Below are 25401 nucleotides of genomic sequence, written 5' to 3'. Positions count from 1 at the left end.
TATTTTTTAGTGCACGCGGTGTGAAACCAGTTTTTCAAAGTTGGAGACAATTAAACCGCGATTCAATTGTTTCCCTGCACTGAGTGGTAGTTGAATATGCTTGCTAGTCGTTACTGCACAAGCATTATTAAACAAGCGCTCGTGCTCTGTAGTTCCTCCCTTTGTCCTGCGTTTTCCTGCGCTTTCAGTCACTATGCCTCCATGTCTCCTAATTAAAGTTCTGGGAGTAATACAAATAAGGAACCTCAGTACTGACCTTGACTGAGAGTATTTATACCTTGTTTTCAGGCATTTAACACTATTCCCCTTGGTAAATTGCAAAAATTTTCCCTTTTCATGTTTGCCGTCCCTGTGGTTGCAAATGATTTCAATTCCTAATTAGGTATTTTTCCTTCTAAGCTGTTTTTCACCTGGTGTGATAAAAAAACTAATTAAAAGCAAATGAGTCAAGGAATGCAAACAACAAAGGTAAATTTACATGCTAAAGCTTGGAAATTGTATGGCCATGCCTACCAGGCAACTGGATCTGTGATGTCACTAGTCATGTGGTTGGAAAACTTAGGCAATCAATTATTAATGCTCTGCTTTATTATGTATTCAAACAAAAAATTCAATGTGCATTGAACTGTTGGAAGTTCCTGACTTTTGGTCCAGTAGTGCCAGTGATTTGCTGATTTGTGTTGTTTCGTAGCACAAGGGCTACTTGGCCAAAGAGTGCCAAGAAAAAAAAAAGGAACGACTGTTAGTACCATCAGCCGACAGTGTCATATAAAAGGCGTGCATTTTAAAAGTCTTTTAAATCATAGGAGCTATGCTTGACTTAAATATTTCAAAAATTTCAGATCTATACAGGTTGTTTAAGCCGACTTTCATACTAGGTAATCGAAGGCAAATTTATTCATTTTATTTTTGAAAGGGGCTGTGAAAACAAAATGAATCTTTGGTCGTTCAAAAGAGTGCCTCATTAAAACAACTCTGGCCCACTTTTAACACGAACTTTGCTATAATAAGCTTAACAATGAGGAAAATACAGAATAAACATGCGACACCCTAGCTACGTTTTTAAACTGCACTTATGATGTATTATGGGCAGCTCATTGCAATTGTCTGAGGCCGGGAAAATCCAATGTAACTTAAACAGGCATTATAAGCTTGCAGAACAAGCCATTTGGGGTTGAAATTAGTGCCAATTTTTTTATAGCAGTAAGAATGGTGAGGTAAATAATGAAAATTATTAACAGTAAACATACAAACGTCAGTGCAGACTGTGTGCAATATGCTAATTGAAGCTGCACAACCATCAGGTGCATTTGGCTTCTCACCTGACACTGGCCAACTGGCATAAACGATGTCACCACTTACGTGGCCCTGTTTGTCAATCATGCCCAAGTTTTCACGAGTGATTACAATCAACCATAAGGACAGCGGTTCATGAGTGGTATTGTCACACCATCTATGAAGGCAGACAGGAAACAAGGCAACCATTTAGATGCTTTACCATTCTCGGTGGCCGTAGTCAACATACTAATGTTTGCATAAAGTACATTCTCTGAATAAGTCATAGGTAATGCCACGAAAGACACAATTTAGCGGGAGAATGGAAATTTCAGCCTAATGTCGTAGTGAAGAAAGCATTGTTTGTTGCCGGGCAAGCATTGAGGGCATTATGAAACTCCAGATCTTTCAGATAAAACAAACGTGCTGTATTTACATGGCCTCTTTAAAACGAGTGGAGAGTCACTAAACTAACAGGTTTTACTTTTATCATACTAGGAAGAAGTCCTAAGGGTCTCATCTGCAGCACTTGGTGTGGACACCGGAGCTTCTGAAGAGACGGGAGGTGACCAAGTAAGTATTATGAAGAGCTGGCTGGATGTTTTTTGCCATGGGCAGAATTTTTGTGTGCAGTTTATGTGACTTGCCTTATTCTTCTTTTAGGACCAAGATTCTGATGAAGGTGCAGAAAATGCTCCGTTTCCCGAAAAAGCACTGCAGGTGTCAGCTGTGCTCATGTCCTATGTGATGCGTCACAGAATTAGCGACGAGGGCACCACAGACTTGCTCAACATGCTGAATGCGATTGACCCAGGCATAGCACCACGATCAAAGTACCTGCTGAAGAAGGCTTTGGGTGCTGATGTGCGAGAACCCGAAAAGCATTTTTACTGCTTGTATTGTAAGGGGTACCTGGGGCAAGAAACTTGCACGAAGCAGGTTTTCTGTGAAAACTGCAATCGGGATGTAGATCTTGCCTTCTGTTCGTTTTTTTAGTGATGCCTCTCAAAGAGCAGTTACAAAGGATTCTTGCTCAGAAAAACCTGAAGTGGCTTCCACAAAGAGCTCGAGGAGACACAATCCAGGATGTGTTTGATGGCATTGAGCATGCGAGATTGTGTGCAGATTTTTCAGATGACGACATATCTCTCATTTGGAACACAGATGGGATAAGAGTGTTTGAAAAATCGACATTTGAGATTTGGCCGGTTCAGTGTCAGATAGCTCAACTGGAACCTGCTGCACGTAAGCAGAACATGCTGATGCCTGCCCTGTGGTTTGGTTTTTCCAAACCAAACATGACTGCACTCCTAACGCCTTTCACAGAAGAACTTCAGCAGCTTTCCACTGGTTTCTCCTGTATGAAAGATGGAAAGGAGGTTAACGTGAGAGTTTTTGCTGCCGTATGCTCAGTGGATGCAGCAGCTCGTTCTGCAGTCCGAAACTGTAAAAAGTTTAATGCTTTTCAGGGGTGTAGTTGGTGTTACCATCGGGGGGGAAAGTCGTACGAGTTCTTGGACACTGCCCCAGAGCGTCGAACGGCTCGCAAACATGTAGCAGATGCCATTAAGGGCACACTTACTGCACCTTGTAAAGGAGTGACTGGTCCCTGCCTTGCCATGACCCTTCCCCGTTTTGACGTGGTTGACGGGTTTATCCCCGACTACCAGCATTGTGCCTGCCTGGGAGTGATGCGGCAACTGCTCAAGCTGTGGCTTAAGAGTAAATACCATAAGTGTGGCTGGTATATTGGCACACGTATGGAAGAGCTTAATAGCTTGCTGCTGGCAATAACTCCTCCAACGGAAATTACCCGCACCCCAAGAAAGTTTGAGGACATGTTGTATTGGAAGGCGTCGGAGATACAGGCCGTGTTGCTGTTTTATGGCTATGTTGTTTTGAAGCCAGTCTTGCCGCTCGTGTACTTCAAACATTTTACTGTTTTCTCTTATGGTGTGTACCTGCTCCTGAAAGCAGAGATCACCCAGCAGGACATACGAGAAGCACGGGCCCTATTGGAGAAGTTTGTGGTGCAAATGGGCGTACTGTACACAGCCAGAAATGTGTCATGTAATGTACACCAGCTGCTCCACCTGGCAGACTCGGTGGAAACCTGGGGCCCGTTGTGGCCTACCTCATGCTTTCCCTTTGAGGGACGAAATGCAGTTCTGCTGGGCTATTTTTCGGGAACGCAGCACGTTGGAGAGCAGATTGCTCGCACTTTCGTTTGGTGGCAGCACCTGTGTCTCTGGGCCGACAAAATCGAGGAGGAAGAAGAAAGGTCCTTCTTTGAGAGGATGGGTGGCCGGCAAACGATTGGCAGGACTGGTGTTGTGCTCCCTGGGGACGTAGTTGGTTACCAGCGTCAGAGTTGTTCTGATGATGATGATGATAGTTGGGTTTTATTGGCGCAAGGCCGACTATGGGCAAAGAGCGCCAAAGAAGAAGTTACTGAATTGTGATGAGACCGTACATACTAAGACATGCGACTAAAAGTAAAGGTGATGCAAAACAAAAGACAATGGAGATGGCTGGTGTATAGGGCCAGGGTGATTACACATGATATGACAAGAGCTGCAGAAAGTTTACCTTAGCTAAAAACTCAAAAACACGTTGACTAGAAAACATTGGTTCGTCGGCTAAAAAGTATGATGGGTGCAAAGGAATGTGTCGTCTGTATAATTCAGGGAAATGTTTGTGTCGTGTTGTGTCAAGTGCCTTGCATGTGATTAGTATGTGGACTACGGATAGGCCGATTCCACACCTGCTACACGTGGGTCCCGAAGTTCCAGTGAGCAGGTGGGAGTGCGTAACATGTGTGTGGCCTATCCGCAGCCTAGCCAGGGCGACTTCAGTGTATCTGTTGTGTGAGTCAGTTATGTAGCGTCCCAGTTGTGGTTTTATTACGTGTAGTTTGTTGTCTGTTTGTTGACTCCAGTGTAATTGCCATGTGTTACGAAGCTGTCGTCTGATGTGTGTCTTTAGGTCGGTGTAAGGTACTGTTGTAACGTCAACTGTAGTCATGAGAGCAGCATCACCAGCCATTTGGTCGGCGGCCTCATTGCCAGGGATTCCACAATGCCCTGGTACCCAGCATATAGTTATTTCAAGATTTGAGGCATATGCAGACATTAGTACCTTGAAGAGAGCATTTATCACATAGTTTTTAGATGACCTTCCTAATGACAGTGCCTGTACGACGCTTTGAGAGTCTGTGTACACAATGGACTTGGGAATTTTATGTTTGATGATGTGGTTTGAAACGAGTAAAATGCCATATGCTTCTGCCGTGTAAATACTGTTATGAAAATTCATTGTTTTGCTTACTCTAAAATTTGATCCGTGCGCTGCACAAGATACTGTAGAACCAGTTTTCGACGCGTCGCTATAGAATTCTGCGCACCTGTACTTGTCCTGCCGGAACAGGAAGTGCTGCAGAATTGCATTCCTGGGTACCCTATTTTTTCTAAAAGAGTGAATTACAGGTCGCATGATACAGGACGAAGATGCCATGGTGCGATGAGATTATGAATGGGTGTCTTGTGCGTGTCTGAAAGGGGGACATTGAGTGCAGAAGCCTCCTCCCTAACTCTGAGAGAGAACGGCAAGGGAATAGATGGCCTGTTTAAAAAGAGTTGTAAATTTGATGAATCTTTCATGATGGGATTAAAAGGATGGTTGGTCAGAGACACGATCTTGGATGCATACAACAGGTCAACATACTCCCGCTGATGCCCTAAGCACCATTTGTCGCACTCGACATAAAGACTTTCAACAGGGCTAGTGCGGAATGCGCCACATGAGAGGCGAAGGCCAAGATGCAGCACTGGGTCGAGCATTCTCAGTGCGGTCTTTGTCGCCGACCCATACACGACACTGCCGTAGTCGAGCCGAGACCCCACCAGCGCTGTGTACAGGCGCAGCAGGAGTTGTTTGTCGGCCCCATAAGATTGATGTGAAAGGACCTTAAGAATATTCATTGTTTTTAAGCATTTGCATTTGAGCTGTCTGATATGTGGGATGAATGTAAGTTTTTCGTCGAATATTATACTTAAAAACTTGTGCTCCTTGTTCACAGGAATCGGCACATTCGCAAGAGTGATGTCTGGGTCCGGGTGGACGCCACGCCTCCTGGAGAACAGAACACAAGAGCTCTTCGCGGGATTAAGATTAAAGCCATTCTTGTCAGCCCAGCCGGCAAGTTTCTTGACGCCGAGCTGGACTTGACGTTCGCAGATGGACAGGTTACACGATTTAAAGGATATCTGCACGTCATCTACATACATGGAATGAGAGATTGTAGGTGGCAGTGCCTTTCCAAGAGAGTTCATTTTTACTATGAAGAGAGTGCAGCTCAACACTCCACCTTGCGGAACGCCATTTTCTTGCACGTGAACATTTGACAGTGCACGACCAACTCTGACGCGAAAGGTTCTCTCCGACATATAACTACAAAGGATGTTCAACATGTTGCCCGCAACACCGACTGACTTTAGGTCACTGAGGATACCGTACCGCCAAGCGGTGTCATAGGCTTTCTCTATGTCGAAAAACACCGTCAGACAAAATTGTTTATCCACAAAGGCATCCTTTATATATGTTTCAAGAGCTACGAGTTGATCGTTCGTTGATCGCCCCGCCCTGAAGCCTGCCTGGCAGCTCTCGAGAAGACCGTTGTACTCAAGGAAGTACACGAGCCTGCGATTTATCATCTTCACGAGAAGCTTGCACAGGCAGCTGGTCAGGGCAATGGGTCGATAGCTAGCAGGAGAGGAAGGGTCCTTCCCTTCTTTCAAGAATGCTACAACTATGGCCTCCCTCCAAGACTTTGGAATGTGCCCCGAAAGAAATATCTTGTTTTAAAGGTGAAGGAGTGTTACAAGAGTGTCTGCGTGTAAGTGCTGTATCATTGTATATGTAATGTTGTCTGGGCCTGGAGCTGAGGGTTTACACGTGCTTAGAGCAGCCCTCAGCTCATGTAGTGAAAACAGGGAGTTGTAAGAAGTCTGTGATTTGTTGTTGTCGCGTAGGGACTTCTTTTCACAACAGGCTTTATGTTTCAGGAAAGTGTTCGTGTAGTGTGCTGAACTGGACACGTGTTGGAAGTGTTGTGCGAGTGTGTCAGCCTGGTCTTAGAGTGTGTCCCCTGTAGTGCTGACCAGAGGCAGGCTGTGTGTTTGTTGTCCCTTGAGTTTGCGTACTCGTGTCCATACTTTCCTTGTGTCTGTGTAGGAGTTTATTGATGTTATGAATGTACCCCAACTCTCTCGTTTGGCCTCACGGCGCACACGTTTTCCTAACGCCTTGGCCCGTTTGAACAAGAGGAGGTTTCCCGACGTGGGGTACCGACGAAGGATACCCCACGCCTTGTTCTGGGCCTCTCGCGCCCGCCTACAGTCCTCATTCCTCCACGGCCTCCGCTGGTTGCGCGGAGCACCAGAGGCGTGGGGAATGGACTTTTCGGCGGCGTCGAGGACGTGCGCCGTGAGGAGTTGGGTAGATTCTTCAACGTTTAGGTGTCCTATGGATGTGTGGTGTAGTTTGGATGTCTCTGTAAATGTATTCCAGTTAGCTCGTGTTTCATTGAACCTATTATGGGAAGATGGACTGCATGGGCCTTTACCTATGTATGTAAGTGAGGTGGGGAAGTGGTCACTGCCATATGAGTCAGTTCCCACACCCCACTCGAGAAGAGGAAAGAGAACTGCGGAGCCAATAGCCAAGTCAAGACATGAGTATGTGTTGTGTCCTATGTTATGATATGTAGGCTGTTTATTGTTGAAAAGGCATGCTCCAGAGGATGTAAGAAACCTCTCTATCAGGCGACCCCGGGCATCCGTACGAGAAGAGCCCCAAAGAGAATTGTGAGCATTAAGGTCGCCTGTTAGAATGTATGGTTCGGGCAGCTGGTCAACCAGCGCCTCGAAGTCAGAGCTCAAAAGTGTGACATCAGGAGGAATGTATATGGAGCATACCGTTATCAACCTTTTAAATATTATTAAGCGTATTGCTACAGCCTCAAGGATAGTGTTCAAAGTGACAGGGTGGCATGCTAAAGATTTCCGGGCGATTATGGCCACACCGCCAGAAGAGTGTGTGCAGCCATCCCTGTCCTTTCTGTATACCAGGTAACTATTCAAGGAATTTGTGTGTTTAGAATTCAAATGTGTTTCCTGAACACACATTACACTTGGCTGATTGGTATGCAGAATCTCATAGACGTCGTCAAAAGTATTTAGAAGGCATCTGCAGTTCCATTGAACGATATTTTCTCTTCCCATTATTATGTATTAGAGCTACTGGAGTGTGACTATTTATGTAGGGTCTTTCGGGGCTGTGACTCTCGTCTTTTTTGGCTTGTCGGGAGGCTTTGGCGTCGGGACGCGTTCCTTGCGGTGCACCGCAGACAAGAACGGACCGACGTCCATTTCATCCTCGGAAGTCCTCAGAGCGCCTGACGGATCAGGCTCCTTGGACCGCGAACCCTTTGGTGCGCGCTTTTCCTTGCCCGCAAACACCGAGGGATTCAGGAACACCTCGGATGGCGCAGGCGGTGCGGCGGGGGTGGGAGCTGCCGCTAGTTCCTCCGTCTCCATCTCGTCTGCGCCCTCTTCTGGTTTGGGACGCTGGAGTGGAAGTAGAGGATGCAGCATCGCTTCCACCAGACGTGGTTGCCCCCACAGCCGCTGCTGGCTCAGCGAGCGGTGCGGAGGCGGGTTGGGCTGCCTGAGGCAACCCAGGGGGGGGGGGGGGGGCGGGGACGGGACCAAGTCCGACTCGCGGTACTGGGTCCCCGCAGAAACCAGACGCCGCTCTCCGCCCCCCGGCGAGCTGCGTCGGCGTACCTCCCCAGAGGGAAAGAGGCGAACCTCTTCCGCGCCTCTGGGAAGGTGATGTTTTCAGTGACCTTGATGTTAATGATTTTCTTTTCTAATTGGAACTTTTCACATTTTCTGGAGTAGGCCGCATGTGGGCCCTGGCAGTTTACGCAAAGACGTTGTTGAACGTTACAGTTGTCGGACGGGTGGTCGTGCTGGGCGCATTTTGCGCAGGTAAGTCGGCCGCGACAGGAGTTTGTGCCGTGCCCGAACCGTTGGCACTTGAAACAGCGCCGCGGGTTCGGGATGTACGGCCGGACTCAACATCGGATGTAACCTGCGTTGATGAATTCTGGAAGGATGGACTTGTCAAAGGTTAGGATGAGGTGCTTTGTCGGTATTTGTTTATCGTCTCTGCGGATGGTTATGCGCCTGACCGCTGTTACGCCCTGACTACGAAGGCCCTCCAGCAGGTCAGCTTCAGATTCATTTAGTAGGTCATACTCGGAAATCACGCCCTGGGAGCTGTTTAGGCTGCGGTGGGGCGTGACTCGGATTGGCAGATCGGCGATGCTGGTCTGAGCAAGAAGTTTATTGGCCTGATCCTGGCTACTGACCTCGACAAGAATTTCACCGGTTGGATGTTTTTTGGCCTTATACGACCCTCCAACAATACCGTCAAGAAACTTTGAAATGAGAAATACAGACTGTGAAGCAAGAGGTTTTGATTGGTCTACAGATTCCATCACGATGAAGCGAGGATAGTTGTTTGGTTTCGGAGGACTCAAGTTAGGAAGTGGTGGAAAAGAAACTTCGGTGCGGCCCCTTTTCGGGGGCCGATCACGTCTGGGGGGGGGTGGTTTGATTTATCCATATGTCATAGGAAAAAGCAGGGAGACGGGGGTACTTTCTTCTTTGACCTTACCCTGGTAGCCAAAGAGGTCCCGGAGCTCCCTGCCTGGTGAACAGACAGGGAGCCCATCCGCCGGAGCTTGACCTGGGCTCCGACGGCCACCGTTCGTGGATTCTAACCCTTCACCTATAAACACATTGCCACGGTTGGATACAGCGTATGTTTGGGGGCTCGGGGTCCGCGGTATCGCCAGTACCGTCACCAAGATTGCTCAAGGTGCCCCGTGCGGGGCAGAGTTGTTCTAGCCCAGATATTACGGTTGAAGTTGCTCTGGAGAACCACCTGGGGCTCCTACCAACACAGATAACGTACTACAGTAGATTCCAGTGCAATGGCATTTTGTGGCACTCTGAAACATACAACATGCCCAAGAGGGTCAATTGTGTTGCTGAGCTCGAGGATGGCACAGTTGGAGTTATACAAGCTCTGGCTTCCTTTCGGAACACACCAGAGCTCTTGGTGCTAGTAGAGAAGCTGGAGCTGGTGCGCACGGTTCCATTCAGAGACCTGCAACTGGGAATTTCTTTTCTGGCTGTGCGAGAAACGAGGCGAACAGCCGTCACAATGGCATGTAGTCCCAGTGCCTTGAAGAAAAAATGTGTTGCCATGGAGTGTACTCCTGAAAGTTTTCTAATTGTTGCCCTGCCCAATCAAGTTGAGCGGGATTAGGATTGGGTAGTTGTGATTGGGGAGTTTAACGGGCCGAAGTTACACCCGGGCTACAAGGCACGCATAGTGGAGGGCTTCGGATTAACTTTGACCACCTGGGGATCGTGAACGTGCGCTGAAATATCAACACACAGGCATCTTTGCTTTTCGCTTCCATCAGAAAGGGGCCACCACTGCTGGAAATTGAACCCGCATCCTTGGGCTCAGCAGCACAACACGTTAGCCACTGAGCCATTGCAGCAGGTGGCGGGACTAACCCTTTCCGGTCCAAAACTTTTACCCACTTTCCCGCCGCTCCGGTCTGAAACTGTTTTGCACGTTTCCGGTGCCACAAAGAAAAACACAAACTGCGCAAGAAAAACTCAGGATATTTATTTTTCTCTTGCATTCTGTGCTTGCAACTTCTTTACCTATATTTGGGCAGTGTTTGAAACTGATCGAAACATTCTCCTGGGTGGGTGCAGGCCAGGGGTTTTACTGCAGCTTTTGCAGAAAAAGTTTCCCTCCTGCCTCCTTTTGTTTTGCTATCACTACAAACAGCACAGTCCGTGCTGCTTCCGCCTGGACTCATTATGTGTTAAGTTTAAAAGTGTTTAGGTTTAGTTAAGTTAAGTTTAAGTTTAAGTGTGTTAAACACTACCTGCTTGCCTGGTGCAGCTGGTTAACCACTTGTAGAAAGTGCATGGGCACATTCTTTTTTGTCACCTCTCTTCACCTTATAAGCATATGTACAGAGTGCATGGGCATATTTTTTTCTTTTGTGTTACATATTTTTTCACTTTGGCTTAAGTCATGTACCTATGTAGTAAGATGTCCTATGATCTGGGTTGATAGGTACCATCTCTCCATTATCTTTGCCAGTGTGATTCAAGCAATACTGCTGTTGTGGTGACAAAACGTTTAAGTTGTTTTTGATAAAGTAAGTTTTCTGTTTTCATTTTCTTCTTCATTTCAGGTTTCCTAATACCTTGCACTGCCTAAAATTGTTATTGTCAGTTTGTTATGTTAAGGTGCCCGTTTGGCAGTCTCTGTTGACTATTAACCGTGAAAAAGCACTGTGAACATATTGCCACAGTCAAGTCATTAGAAGGCAACTCTGAGGCACTCAAGAAGCGCGGGCGGTGCCGTCAATCCCTCGTTCGCGCGAGATTGGGTGTGCTCGGGAACACCCCGGCTAAAGGAGGAAGAAGACTTTTCTCTCTCGCGCGGGCTTCCCTCAGCAAGCAGAGACGCCATTAGTCTGCTCTAGGGTTTTTGGTCTCTTTCTTATTAAACTATACCCCTTACTGTTGACCAGTTGCTACGTTTACGCTACATTTTTGGTGGAGGTGCTGGGTACCAGCCGCGAATCTCGCATGCACAGCGAGGACACCGCCTCTGAAGACCGGGCGCGTGAAACAGAGCTGACGCCCGTTCATCAACGCACCAGTCGTCGGATTCGAGGTGCATCGCCTGAGTACGGACTTCTGCCCGCGACATCCAGGGCAGCAGCGGCGACATCCAAGGCAGCAGCGGCGACATCCAGGGCAGCAGCGGCACACCCTACGGCCCAAACAATGGCAAGCGACAACCTTACGCCATGTCAGTGCGTGTTCCAACAGCCGCGAAAGGCTCCAAGTTTTCATGGAGACGCCTTCGAAGACGCGGAGGATTGGCTTGAGCTGTATGAGCGGGTCGCGAGATTTAATGGATGGGATCAAGCGCGGAAGCTGCATGACGTGCACTTCACCTTGGAAGACGGTGCGAGGACGTGGTGCGAAAACCACGAAGCAGATTTTACAAGCTGGGATGAATTCCGGCGCAGATTTCTGAAGACCTTTGCCCGGGTTGACCGCAAAGAAAAGGCTGAAGCCGCTTTGCGCTCCAAAAACCAGGGCCCCAATGAAAGCGTTTCGATGTACTACGAGGAGATGTCCCGTCTTTTCCGACGTTCAGACCCGAGCATGGCTGAGGATAAAAAGCTTCGTCACCTTATGCGAGGTGTGAAACAGGAGCTTTTCGCTGGGCTTGTGCGCAATCCCCCACGTACCGTGACTGAGTTTCTTACGGAAGTGACGACGATGGAAAGGACGCTAGAACAGCGTGCCAGACAATACGACCGCCACCCTGCTTGCGCGTCGGTGGACGTGTTTGCTTCGGCCTCGGGGACCAGTCGTGACACGTTGCGGGAGCTCATCCGCTCAGTGATTAGGGAGGAACTTCACCTCCTACAACTGCCTCAGGCCTCACCGACGTACGCTTCTCTGACCCAACTCGTGAAAGAGGAGGTTAAACAAGCGGTTCAACCACCGGTGAACCTCGACATGCCGCCGCCCTCACGCATCTCGGAGAGCGCGATGACATACTCCACGGTTCTGCAAGAAGCCCCTACGTACGCTGCTTCGAACGTCGCCGTTGCTACTACCGACGCGTACGCCCTGTCGTCTGCTGGTGTCTTTATTCGTCGCCAGCCTGGAAACTGCCCAGCCCCTCCTGCTGGACGGAGCGCCGTACGCAAGACGGACGTGTGGCGTGCGCCGGGCGGGCTACCACTGCGTTTCCACTGCGGGGAGGCTGGTCATCTGTACAGGTCGTGCCCCTACCGCCGTGCTAGCCTTCGAGGTTTCCCTCCAAACGCGCCCTGCCCTCGGAACGGTGAAAGACCTGCCGAAATTCAACAGTATCTGTTCGCGCAGCGCGCTCCCTCTCGGCCGGAAACCACGCCAGCATCGTTCCGACGTTACAGGTCGCGGAGCCCTCGTCTCTCCTCTAGCTCGCCTGGGCGGCGCTCGCCCAGCCCCAATCGGGAAAACTGAAACCAGCGACCTCTGGAGGTGGGGCCGCTGAAAAGACCGTCAGCGAAGATCCTCCATCGTGTTTACGACGACGTACATCGGAACCGACGCATCTAGAACGTTATGGGAAAAGAGCCACATGTGACCTTGCCGTTAGTATCGACGACTACGACGTGACTGCGCTGGTGGACACAGGTGCGGATTACTCGGTAATTAGTAGCAATCTGGCAAGAGAGCTGAGGAAGGTACTGACGCAGTGGACTGGGCCTCACATTCGCACGGCAGGCGGTCCCCTGGTTAACCCTACAGGCCAATGCACGGTTAGGGTTACTATACGGGGGTACACCTACGTGGGCGATTTCATCGTACTTCCGGAATGCTCGAGGGACGTATACTGGGTATGAACTTCCTGCAAACGAACGGCGCCATCATCGACCTACAGACATCGACCGTTACATTCTCCACCGAACGAGCCATCGCCAGAAACGATTCAGAAGCAGGGCAATTCTGCGCCCTCCGCGTAGTGGACGACAGCGTGGTGGTACCGCCACGAAGCAGCGTACTGATCCTTGTTAAGGGGGACGTGGCTGAAAGTTGCGAACGGCTAGTGGAAGGCAACATGAATTTGCTTTTAGAACGAAAAATTTGTGTCGCAAGGAGCCTTATCCGCCTGCATAACGGCTGTGCGAATGTGGTGCTGGCAAACTTCGGGAACGAGCTTCAACACGTCCCAAAAGGCACCGCCATCGCCTCCTCGCATGAATTCGTTCAAGCGGCACAAGTTTGCACTGTGGGAGAAGGTGGGCATGACGCATCGGCTCCGAAAGACTTTGTCGGGTTAATCCACATCAGCCCTGACCTGTCGGCAGAGCAGCAACGGCAGCTGACAGCCCTTCTCGAGGATTTCCGCGAATGTTTCTCTACTTCATCGAAAGTTCGACAAACGCCTGTGGCCAAACATCGCATCATCGTCGACGAAACGACCAAGCCAGTCTACCAGCATCCCTACCGCGTGTCCTATAAGGAAAGAGAAGCCATCCGGACCCAAGTAACGGAAATGTTACGAGACGACGTGATTCAACCGTCGACAAGTCCGTGGGCATCCCCTGTTGTGCTGGTCCAAAAGAAAGACAAAACCTTACGATTTTGCGTCGATTACAGGAAGCTAAATCGTGTAACAAAACGAGACGTATACCCTCTTCCACGAATAGACGACGCCTTAGACCGACTGCGTAATGCAAAGTACTTCTCCTCTCTGGATCTCAAAAGTGGGTACTGGCAGATTGAGGTTGACGAGCGAGACCGCAAGAAGACTGCGTTTGTCACACCCGATGGGCTTTATGAGTTTAAAGTACTTCCGTTTGGTCTCTGCTCGGCACCCGCGACGTTCCAGCGAATGATGGACACTGTCTTGTCCGGTTTAAAGTGGCAGACGTGTCTAGTTTACCTGGACGATGTCGTCGTGTTTTCTGCCACCTTTGATGACCACCTACAACGACTTCGACTAGTTCTCGACGCTATAAAGTCAGCTGGTCTGACTATAAAACCAGAAAAGTGCAACTTCGGCTACAAACAGCTGCGGTTCCTAGGACATGTCATCAGTTCAGACGGTGTCGCACCAGACCCTGAGAAGACGGCAGCCGTAGCAGCCTTCCCCCGACCAGCCGATAAAAAAGCTGTTAGGCGCTTCCTAGGCCTCTGCGCCTATTACAGACGCTTTGTAGAGAATTTTTCTGACCTGGCGGAACCATTGACGCGACTGACAAAAGACGACGTACCTTTCGCATGGCAAGAAGAGCAAGAAGTCGCCTTCAATCACCTGCGGGACCGGCTACAAAAAGCGCCAGTACTAGCTCATTTTGACGAACACGCACATACGGAGATCCATACCGATGCCAGTAACGTCGGTCTTGGCGCACTCCTCGTTCAGTGGCACGACGGAGCCGAGCGAGTTCTAGCCTATGCCAGCCGCACTCTATCAAAGGCAGAGATGAAATACTCCACCACTGAAAAAGAGTGTCTTGCCGTCGTCTGGGCCATCAACAAGTTCCGGCCGTACCTTTATGGCAGGCGGTTTAATGTCGTCAGTGACCACCATTCCTTGTGTTGGCTGGCAAACCTAAAAGACCCATCTGGACGCCTCGCCAGATGGAGTCTCCGCCTACAAGAGTACGACATGACGGTCGTTTACAGGTCCGGGCGGAAGCATAGCGATGCTGATTGCTTGTCACGGGCACCTGTCGAGTCGGCAAGCCCAGACACCGACGAAGACTTCCCCTTTCTCGGAGTCGTTACTCCTGCTGAAATGGCCCAACTACAACTAGAGGACCCTGAATTGCTTCTTGTCATCCAGTATTTGGAAGGTCTCAATGCCCAAATTCCGCACGCCTTTGCCCGCAACATCTCGTCCTTTAGCCTCCGGCACGGAGTGTTGTACAAGCGGAATTTCAGAAATAGCTCGGACGCGTTTTTACTCGTTGTACCAACAGCGATGCGGCAGGAAATTCTATACGCCTGCCACGACGAAACGTCGGCGGGGCACCTGGGTGTCAGCCGTACACTGGCGAGGATACGCCAGAAATACTATTGGCCGAAGCTATTGCGAACAGTTCAGCACTACGTCAAGAGCTGCCGCGACTGCCAGAGGCGGAAGGTTCCGCCTTTGAAACCAGCAGGGCTTCTTCAGCCAATACAACCACCGATGTCCCCTTTCCAGCAAGTAGGCATGGATCTCCTGGGCCCATTTCCTACCTCCACGAAGGGGAACAGGTGGATCGTGGTGGCGACCGACTACCTCACGCGGTACGCGGAGACAGCGTCTGTCCCAAGGGCAACTGCGGCTGAGGTAGCTCAGTTCTTCGTCCACAACATCGTTTTACGGCATGGAGCTCCCCAGATTGTCATAACGGACAGGGGCACTGCTTTCACAGCTGACCTCATGCAGTCCGTCATGGTACTAACTCACACATCTCACAGGCGGACAACTGCTTACCATCCGCAGACGAATGGCTTGACTGAGCGACTTAACAGGACCCTTACCGACATGCTCTCAATGTATGTCGACGTCGAGCATAAAACGTGGGATGAGATCTTGCCATACGCAACTTTCGCGTACAACACCGCAGTTCAGGAGACCACAGCCATGACTCCATTTCAGCTGGTTTATGGTCGCACTGCCACTACGACACTTGATAGCATGCTTCCGGTCCATGAGGATGAAGACGGCGACGCCGACTATTTCGTGCAAAGAGCCGAGGAAGCACGCCAGCTAGCACGGGAGCGAATTCAACGTCAGCAAAGTTCCGATGCTGCTCGCTACAACGAGCACAGGCGGGTCGTGTTCTAGGAACCAGGGGACGCGGTTTGGGTTTGGACACCAGTTCGACAGCGTGGACGTTTTGAGAAACTGCTTCGTCGGTACTTCGGGCCATATAAAGTTATTCGCCGCCTTAGCGACGTCAACTATGAAGTGGCACCTTATGGAAGGGCACCCTGCTCCCGACGCGTCAGGCTAACTCCAGAGGTTGTGCACGTGGTCCGAATGAAACCGTACTACAACACAGACTAGCCATGTCTTCTACAGTGCTGATGGACTGAACGTTTTCCCTGCCGAATCCCTGTGATGGTTACCCTTCGGCAATGAAGCACTCCATTATCTCGTTCCGGGGCCGTCATCTATTACTTCTTGGTGACCCGCACTTCGAGCATCGAGACGATGCTTCTTCCGAAGAGGGGGGCAATGCCACAGTCAAGTCATTAGAAGGCAACTCTGAGGCACTCAAGAAGCGCAGGGCGGTGCCGTCAATCCCTCGTTCGCGCGAGATTGGGTGTGCACGGGAACACCCCGGCTAAAGGAGGAAGAGGACTTTTCTCTCTCGCGCGGGCTTCCCTCAGCAAGCGGAGACGCCATTAGTCTGCTCTAGGGTTTTTGGTCTCTTTCTTATTAAACTATACCCCTTACTGTTGACCAGTTGCTACGTTTACGCTACAATATTGATCATCATTTATGTTTTCTTTCTCTTCGACCCCCAAAATCTGTTTTGTGGCATCACTCCGAATGTAAGTCTTGGTGATCACGTCTCAGACGGGGTTCAGTTCTTTTCTTGGGCACTTTTGCTCTTTATCTAAACCAAGCCTTATTCTGCTCCTCGATCCTGTGGTCAGTCATAATAATCTTGCCATATGTGTCTACATCTAGCACAATGCTACAATTTTCTTGCTCTAGATATATTGCACTTGAGCCATTTGGTCTCCCTACCTTTGCAGATGTAGTTACACTCCTGAACTTGGGTACATGAACATAGCTATTGTGCATGCTCTGCCTTTGTGGTTGTAAATTGTCAACTTTCCCATTGCATATATTCACAATTATTTTCATCCTTCCAATCCATATTGCGCATTAGGAGAAAACAGTTTCATCATCATCATGCCTGGATGTTGGAGTTTCTAATTGTGCTAGTTTTAAAATAACTTTTTTTAGATCAGCTACAACTACTGCTATCCTATCATTGATGCACTGATATGTCTCCGGTGCTGTCTCTTGAAAAATCATACACCAAGATCTTTCAAACAGACATGGTGAGGTCAAGATATATACGCAGTGTTTAATGCCTATGTTCCTTTTTGACACTTCTTATCTGTCTGGTGTATGGATTTTTTAGTTTCTGTATGAATATTCGCAAACTAGAACTTTCTGTAAATATTTGAAATAGCATTGCTCTGGACAACAATTTCTGTTTGCCTTTTTTGTTTTTGTTGCGCAGTGTGATGTTGGAATTGTGTCTATGAAACCTTGTATATTGTGTAGCAGTTGTAGTGCTGCACCAGAGTAGTCAAAACGTAGTAAAACAGTGTTGGAATATTGTATTGTATAAACATCTAATTTTTATAACTTGTGATGCTTTTGGTTATTGCCAAAAATGACTGACATTTTGGCCTGTGTCGGTTGTATTTCAGTTTCACTTATTTCCTGGCTTGTTTTAATAAAATTGGCAAAGGATGCCGTGATCCCTGCTATTTGCTCGTTATGCTTTGAATGGACGAGGTCAGTATCATGTTGTTTGATGTTAAAGTATTACATGCCCATCATGTGGAATTATGGTGTCCGGTAGTGGTGTTAACCAAAGTATGGAGATTTAAATGGCTGACATAAAGAAAATAGGTGGACTTTAGTCTGCAATTCAAACACGTGTGCTATGAAATGACTTCGACTCTCATCCTTTGCGTGATACCCAATCCTTAGTTTTAACGGGCAAAAGTTTGCATGCGTTGAGGCCTGCAAGTGCAGAAGTAGTGACATTTTGCCGACAGTATCTGTAGGGCTTAGGGATGCAGCCAAGCAGGGGCATGGTTTAAACTCCCCCTCCCCCAACCAAAACTTTTTTCCAGGTAGCCCGTAAGTGCTCACATTCTTTTCTACAAAATACCCCCCCCCCCTTGCCCTTTTGAAGAAATTTTTGGCTACAGCCACAGTATGGCTTACAAGTGCAAGGAAGAAAAAAAACTGCAAAGGGGTAAGATCATAAGTATGGTAAGGAGACTAATCAGTCGCATCACTGGACGCCAACAGGGTGGACATGGTAATTATAGAAGCAGCAAAGCACATTTATTCTACAGTTGCAAATTGTAGGGCAAACGAGTGAACACATGGTCAAGCCGTCAGTTACAATAACGGAATAAAATGAACCCACGAATAGGATAACGGCGATGGTAATGTGAGGACACAATTGCATTGCTAGACTCAATTATGTAGTGCTGTGCGCTGCAACGAACCTCGAAGTGTCTGCTCCGACAGCAGCCCATGTGGTTGCCCGGAGAAGTACGCTTCAGAAGAATATGCAAGGAAACAGAAAAGTGCCGTACATCAATCGGAAAGGTAGCTGCTCGCTGCTGCTAGAGAGAGAGAAACAACATCTTTATTTCCGGCAAGTTGTGACGCGGCCTAAACGTCACGTTGGCGGGCCGCTCGGCTCCAGCTGCCCACTCGCACCGCCCCTTCGCAGGGCTGCGCTTTCGGCCTCTGTCGCTCGAGGGCCACCAACGTCTGATGGACGAACTCGCGCTGGGCGTCGTAGTCAACCTTTGCCACCGCCTTTTCCAGGCTCGGTGGCAACGCGTCCGTAGTCCATTCGCTCACTTTGCAGTTCCACAGTATGTGCGCCATGGTCGCCCTGCCCTTGCCGCACATCGCGCACACATCACTTGCGTACACCTCAGGGCACACGTGTTTTGCAACCACCGGTGTCCATACCGCTCGGGTCTGTAGTTGACGTAGCGTCGTCGCCTCCTGCCTCGTGAGTTTTCGGTGGGGCGGCGGGTACACTCGCCTGCCCTCCTGCTACCACTCCAACACCTCCCGGTAGGAGGTGATCGGCAGCACCTCGTCGCGGTCTTCGTCTTCCCCATGTCGGGGGCTCGGGCACGCGTCGCGACTTGTGAGCGCACGCGCCGCCCGGTCCGCTCCCTCATTGCGGTTCTCTCCGGTGCTCACCGCCCCCATGTGGGCCTGGAACCACTTCACGGTGACCGGCATCGTTCTGTGTCTTAGCGCCCCGCACACCCTGGCTGCTGCTAAAATCAGCTGGTACCACTGCAACTCTTACACAAAGCCTACCTGCACGACGTTTATTTTCGTGGTAATGAAGACGCAACAAATGATGACATGATCATAACAGACCTACCAAGCGATATCAGGGGTCCCATAGCTTGAAATCAAATGTCATTCTCTTGCATTTCCACAGGCAAGGAGCCCTAAGTGTCTGAATCCTTTTTAAAAACGTTTAATAAATGTAAACTGATTACTATTTTGGGTTCTTATGCAGGACTAATAAACTGAACTTTAAAAAAAATTGGTGTGCTTGGTCATTCAATAACTAAAATATTTCAACCAAAATATTTCTGCATGAATTTGCTTTTCAGTGATCATGAAAGCAGAAGAGCCTAAGACAAAAAACATTTGGGCTATTAACAGCATATAGTTTGCTGTTGGACATTCAACGAAATGCTGTACTGTACACATTTCAAGGAGTCGTATACTTCTGGTGGTAGGGTTTCTGCAAAGTCTGCAGAAATCCGTGCTTTGCGCCTTGCTTTATGTTGCGTTGGTGTTGCCATGCTTGAGCCATTTAAATTCACAGAATTATGACCCCTGTGTAAAATACCCCCCCCCCTTATATCCTGTTCCGCACTGTTCATGCTGGTTTGTTTAACTAACGGGAGGCAACAAAAGCAGTTACAGAGGTACTTGAGAAAAGGCATGTGGCTCGAAACATTTACATCGACAGCTGAAATAGGCATATGAATGATAAATGGTACAACTTTCCATGATGTGAATTCATGATGTGAATGTTAGTGTTAGTGCAATTAGCGCGAAAATAACAACTGCTGATTGGCCTTCCCAAAGCTGCGAGGCTTGATTCAAAAGAAGTTTGTTCACTCTCCAGCAGAAATTATTTATGATGCATTTTAGTGCATTTAAAATATATTTAAGACACACTTTTTCGAAAACACTTTTAATATATTGGTAATGTATTTGTAGTACAATAAGTTGATGCTGGTGAAATTCATTTAAAATGCATTTTATTTTACATTAGCAATACTGACCATGTACTTAAAGTATATTTCAAGTATACTTAAAACGAACTTCTCACGGGCATATTGTTATTACATTGATAGTGCATTTCCAGCATGTTAATTATGTATTCACAAAATGTACTTGAAATGCATTTTAATTGTGCTCAGCTTGCATTCAATCATAACATTGCGTTTAAAATGTATTTGGAATTCATTTGTAATGACTGTATTTCTTGCATACTTTTAAAAGTGTATTTTTAATGTGGGGTGAAAATTTCGTAAATATATATTTTAATCTATTTTAAGTGTATTCAAAAATACGAAATGCATTTTGAATATATGTGAAATGTATTGGGGCATATTTAAAGCATATTACTTTTCGCTAAGGGTCCTTTTTGCGGAGCTTTGTTTTTTTGGCACTATTCCACTGTTTCATTGACCTCCCTCTTGGTTAGGATCAGCATTCTGTATTTGCTTAACCAGAATTTTACTGAAGCCATGTCTGTTTCGATTTAACAGATAGAAATATAATGAAGTTTAAGAAACGTGCAGCAAGCTCAACATTCAACAGCAGTGCAATAAGGTGTTCCGCTTAGCGCAAGTTTACTACTCACGTTACTAGCACAAAAAATAACAAAAGGCGATTACTTAAGGACAAAGACGCACGTTTGCTAGCTTCACCACCATAATATACGAATTCATCGCATGTACAGTCTACTGCGATTCGAAGGTTGTCGCGGGAAAGCTACTCTTTCAAACGAAGCAGAAAGAACACCAGCTTTAGCAAATATTCCATGCAAGTTCCGTTATCGTCGGCGTAGATAAAGGGCAAACAAGTCCAAGTCTGTGCTTGATAACAACGAATGTACAGCTTGAAACCCAAAGGGTGGCAAGTCAGTCGTGCGGGCCATTGTTGTATCATGGAACAGCCAACAAGGGAGCGAAGAGTGCGAAATCTCGATTTTCATGGTTCCGAAACGAAACCGTGGGCTGGTGGCCCGCTTGGCCGCTCGATGCTGGCGCGATAACCTTCAAATCGTGCTCGACTGTACTTCATAGCTGACAAGAAAAAGTCCCTTTTCTAAAGGAAAATCCTTTATAAAACATGAGGATCTTGATAGTAAACAACCAGTGTTGGCCTCCACTTCCGCCTGACAAACTTCGGGGACCGCGCACCACTCACGAGCGCACTCATGATCACGCTCACGAGCGCGGGTCCACCTAACCACCTGCTCTGCGGATGAATGAATCGCCCGTGGCCTGCCCATAGACCAGCGAACGGGAATTTAGGTGATCATCATTATCATCACCATCTAAGCTCCTTAAGGTGGGCTTTACGGTTAGTGTTGAGCATACACAAATCGCATGTTAAAGTCAGTTATTTCAAGCTTCGTTTGCAAAACAACGCGCAAGATGCCTTGCCTACATATTTCCCCGTCCCATCTTTTGGTCGACCACGCCCCCCCCCCCCCGAAAAAAATTCCTGGCTACGCGCCTGGCACACGCCCAATCAGGAGTACGTTCAGCATGCACGTCGGTTGTTTAAAAAAAAGGGTGTAATGTATTGCTCAGAAGACTCAATGCTTGCCTGCATCTTGGAGCAGCAACGGCCTTGACAGATGTGTTTGAGTGGTTTTCCTGTCTCATAACATCCACAGTGCTTTCAGGAAAAGCCCCAGGCCTTTCAATTAGCATGTTCCAGTTAAGAATAATGCAGCTGATACTTTACACTTTCAAATCTTTTTCTTTGTGGAAGGATGTTTCTTTATTGGCGGTACAGCACTAGCGTGCGTAAATCGCAGCCTTCAGAACCCCAATCAGGCCTCTTTAAATGGTATGGGCAGTTACATTAACTATTTGAAAAAGTGGACTGCAAGGACTGTCAATTCACATGATAAACATCCAGAAAATAGCTGAAAACAGAACTGGTAAGGCTTTATCGAAGACTAAACTACGAAGGTAATAACATTTTTGTGTACCTAAGAAATATGGCTTCACCGTAAACATGACTAACACCAGGAAATTCGTATACATGGTGATTAACTGCTACGCCCACATTATGATTTTGGGTGAAACTTTGAGTTTTCCGAAATTAACAACAAAGGTTGCCATTTAGTGGCTACATGTTAGGTTATGCATGAAACACCAATAATTGTTACGGGGGCGAGAACTTGTACATTCAAGTGATCGAACATTATTCAAGTATGTATAGCCCACTGTGCTACCAAAACTGTATTTGAAAACTTACGTTCTGGCGGCCAAACGCTGTTGACAATGCTTGTGGCTCTTGTCCGGTTGAATGGTGGGAAGTGATGTGCTCAGACCGTCCAGAGGTCTAAAACAGGATGACACATGATTACCACACAGGCAAGAATGGAAATTATTGGGTGCACGAATGTTACAACTCGGGCAACACAACATTCATCCAAAATCAATGCCCGCGTACAGCGGCACCATACACATGGTGAGGTGGCTCGCCGCAAACGCAACGAAGCTTGCGAGGCGCGCACATTCGCTCGCAAACGATTCTCCCTCGCCATTCCCAACACGGCACAAACGACAGCGGTGATTAACGAAGCCGTAAACGCTGCGCAGCACAGTTTAGAGGAGTAGCCGCCCGTGTTCTGATAAACTACGCGTAAGGCGTGGTTCGCAGTGGTGAACTCTGAAGCTGTTCAGTATAGTGCTCCGGAATGGGAAACGTTACTGAGTTACTGAGCGCCGCTGCGTTAGTTAGCGCCAGTGCGTTCAGCGCTCAATGCAAGCACCACAATGTTCTTTCGCACATCGCCTTTCTAGAGACCAGCCCTCTAGGTTCAACCTAGCCAGTTCAGTTAAACAATATACACGCGGGCTCCTGTTAACGAATCCTTAAAGCGGCGATCACAGCTACAAACGACATCCAGTGACAAGAAAGGCGGCAAATGTGACGAGACAGCTCACCTGCCAGGACGTTTAACGACGCAGAAGAGCGAGCGACGTTCAGGGGCAAGCGCCAAACGAAAGGTGCAAAGTTGTACTCAAATATTTCTTCGCGAAATCGAACACGACAGCCACAACCGAAAACGACGAGGGACCCAATTAACCCTGATAACTGCGCTTGTTTAACGGCACGACGGTACACCACACATCACAATCGACGCCAGACGGGCACAAGACGGGTCACGGGACGATTCGAGGAGGTAACTGCCCGCGCCGCCGCACGCCGTACTCAGGGTGCCGGCCATTGGCAGCGGGTTGCGTAAACAAATTAAAACGACAACAAAAAATAATTGCCTATTTTACTGAATATAACAGTAACTTATTATTTTTTGTGTGTAATATAATAAAGAAGGTTATATTTTTTAAGTTTACAAACACAAAACGCGAACTGAGTTTTTTGGCGCTCAATTTGAACGTTAAAAAAAGCAGCAGATAGTAAGATAACACTCCGCAATGAAATTTGGCAGTGTTCTAGTGTAAGTAATCGTATTATTATTTGGCGTCTGTTTATTTAGCGCCCGATTTCATGCCCCCTTCCTTCCCAACTTTTGTTTTCTTTTGATATCTGCCTTGTTCTCCAACGTTGTTTCTGCAGGAGAAACTAGGTGGTCTGTTCATTGCATTTGTGCACAATATTTACGGTCGCTAACAATAAGAATGGAATAAAATTGTGATTGCTAGTACTTTATAACTCCACTGAGTGACGAGAATGACTGTTGTCAGAGGGGGCTATGATCGTGCTGGTGGTGCAGGAGAGGAACAGGGAACGACGGAATGATGATACAGATGTCACAGTTCAAGGTTGTGCTGTGCTCCGTGCAAGGTTGTAGAAAACAAAAAGTGGGAGGGGGAGTGTTATTCTGTCGATGTCGTAATAAGCAAGGGCTGATATTTTTTCCTGTTTCAACGTCGGTGCTTCCGCTGCTTTTTATTGAATTTGGCAGCTTTTTTTTTGCTTTTGAACATTTTTGACGAGGTTGGGTGGATGGTACAATGGGATGTCTTTTTGAAATTATATTGCATGCATGACCTGAATCAATGATGAGCTGAACACCTTTTCCACACCCTTTCAACACCCTTCCAAAAAAAAGGGTGTTCAGGTTGGTGAACACCCTTTTTTTCACGCAAAAAGGGTGGAAAGCTACAAAAAAGGGTGTTGAGATTCAAGAAAAAGGGCGTAAGGGCCTCCCAACACCCTTTTTTCAATTATCTTACACCCTTTTTGGCCGCCAAAAGGGCGTAAAAAAGTTTAGTATGTAGTTCTATTCTGTCAGCTGCGGTAGAGATTCTCATGGTTTGCCGTTTCCGGATTAGATCTTTCGTCTCCTGTGAAAGTTCGTCTCCTGTGATAGCGCGCGGCAGTCAGGACACAACAGCCGCTGTCGGGGGCGTAGGCACTCTGACCCACAGGTCACGCGCTCTACCTTTATTGGCACTGTCGTCGCGGCATCTCGTGGATGTACATGGAAGTTCCTCCGTGTATTGCTCCCAGGTGGCGCCGGTTACCACACTTTCCCCCTTAACACAACAGTTTTAACAGAAGTTTAGTTTAAGGAGAACCCCCACGCACAGGAACAGTTAGTCACGGAGAATACCGAAGCACACGACGGCGTTCCCTGGTGCTCCGACGAAGCCGTGGTGTGGGAGGCGACAAGGCGCACTCTGTGCGCGGTGCACCTATGTCCCTGGCCTCCAATGGGAAGGACGCACCGGAGGGACGCACTTGTTCAGCCAAACTTGGCACCGCGTTGGGATAGACACTGTCCTCGGTGTTCCCTGGAGTTGACGGCGGCGGTACTTGTAGCTCGGTGCCTTCAGTGCCAGAGCCACAAAGGCTGTGCCGGCCTGGTATCGGCTGGGGTTGCCTTACGTGATCCAGGTGGCGGGTCCATTGTCGCCCATCATCCAACTACAGCTCCGTCTGGGAATTGTGTTGCCTGGTGTCTGTGGCAGGCATCCAGCTCGGACCTGGACGAAAATTCCTGGCGAATACCCTGTCTCCTGGTTGTGCTTACGCCCTCGGCTTCGCTCGTTGATCATAATCCCTCTTCTGAGCGATTTGTTTCTGGAGGACTGTTGTGCGTAGATCCGGCCGCAGAAGATCCAACGCAGTCCTGAGCTTCCGTCCCATTAGGAGTTCGGACGGGCAACACCCGGTGACTTCGTGAGGAGTAGACCGATAGGTTAACAGTATTCGGGCAATTTGTGCGTGTAGGTCCCCTGTGCCAACTTTCTGTAGCTTCACTTTCATTGTCTGCACAGCTCTCTCTGCAGCACCGTTAGAGGCAGGATGATAGGGAGGCACCAGCATCCTCTTCACGCCGTTCTTCTTCAGGAATATCTCGTATGCTTCACTCACGAACGCGGGGCCATTATCCGATACCACCATGTCTGGCAG

General features: G+C 48.2%; 1 pseudogene; it reads left to right on the top strand.

The window, feature by feature from the left end:
* Positions 1 to 1946: 1946 nt before the first annotated feature.
* On the top strand, positions 1947 to 18496 carry LOC144160795 (uncharacterized; annotated as a pseudogene).
* Positions 18497 to 25401: the final 6905 nt, after the last annotated feature.

This window comes from Haemaphysalis longicornis, unplaced genomic scaffold (assembly GCF_048455015.1).
Source record: "Haemaphysalis longicornis isolate Haplotype H1 unplaced genomic scaffold, Haemaphysalis longicornis Haplotype H1 scaffold_11, whole genome shotgun sequence".
NCBI lineage: Eukaryota > Metazoa > Arthropoda > Arachnida > Ixodida > Ixodidae > Haemaphysalis > Haemaphysalis longicornis.
The sequence above is the reverse complement of the archived record's forward strand: the minus strand, read 5'-3'. Positions and strand labels throughout refer to the sequence as shown.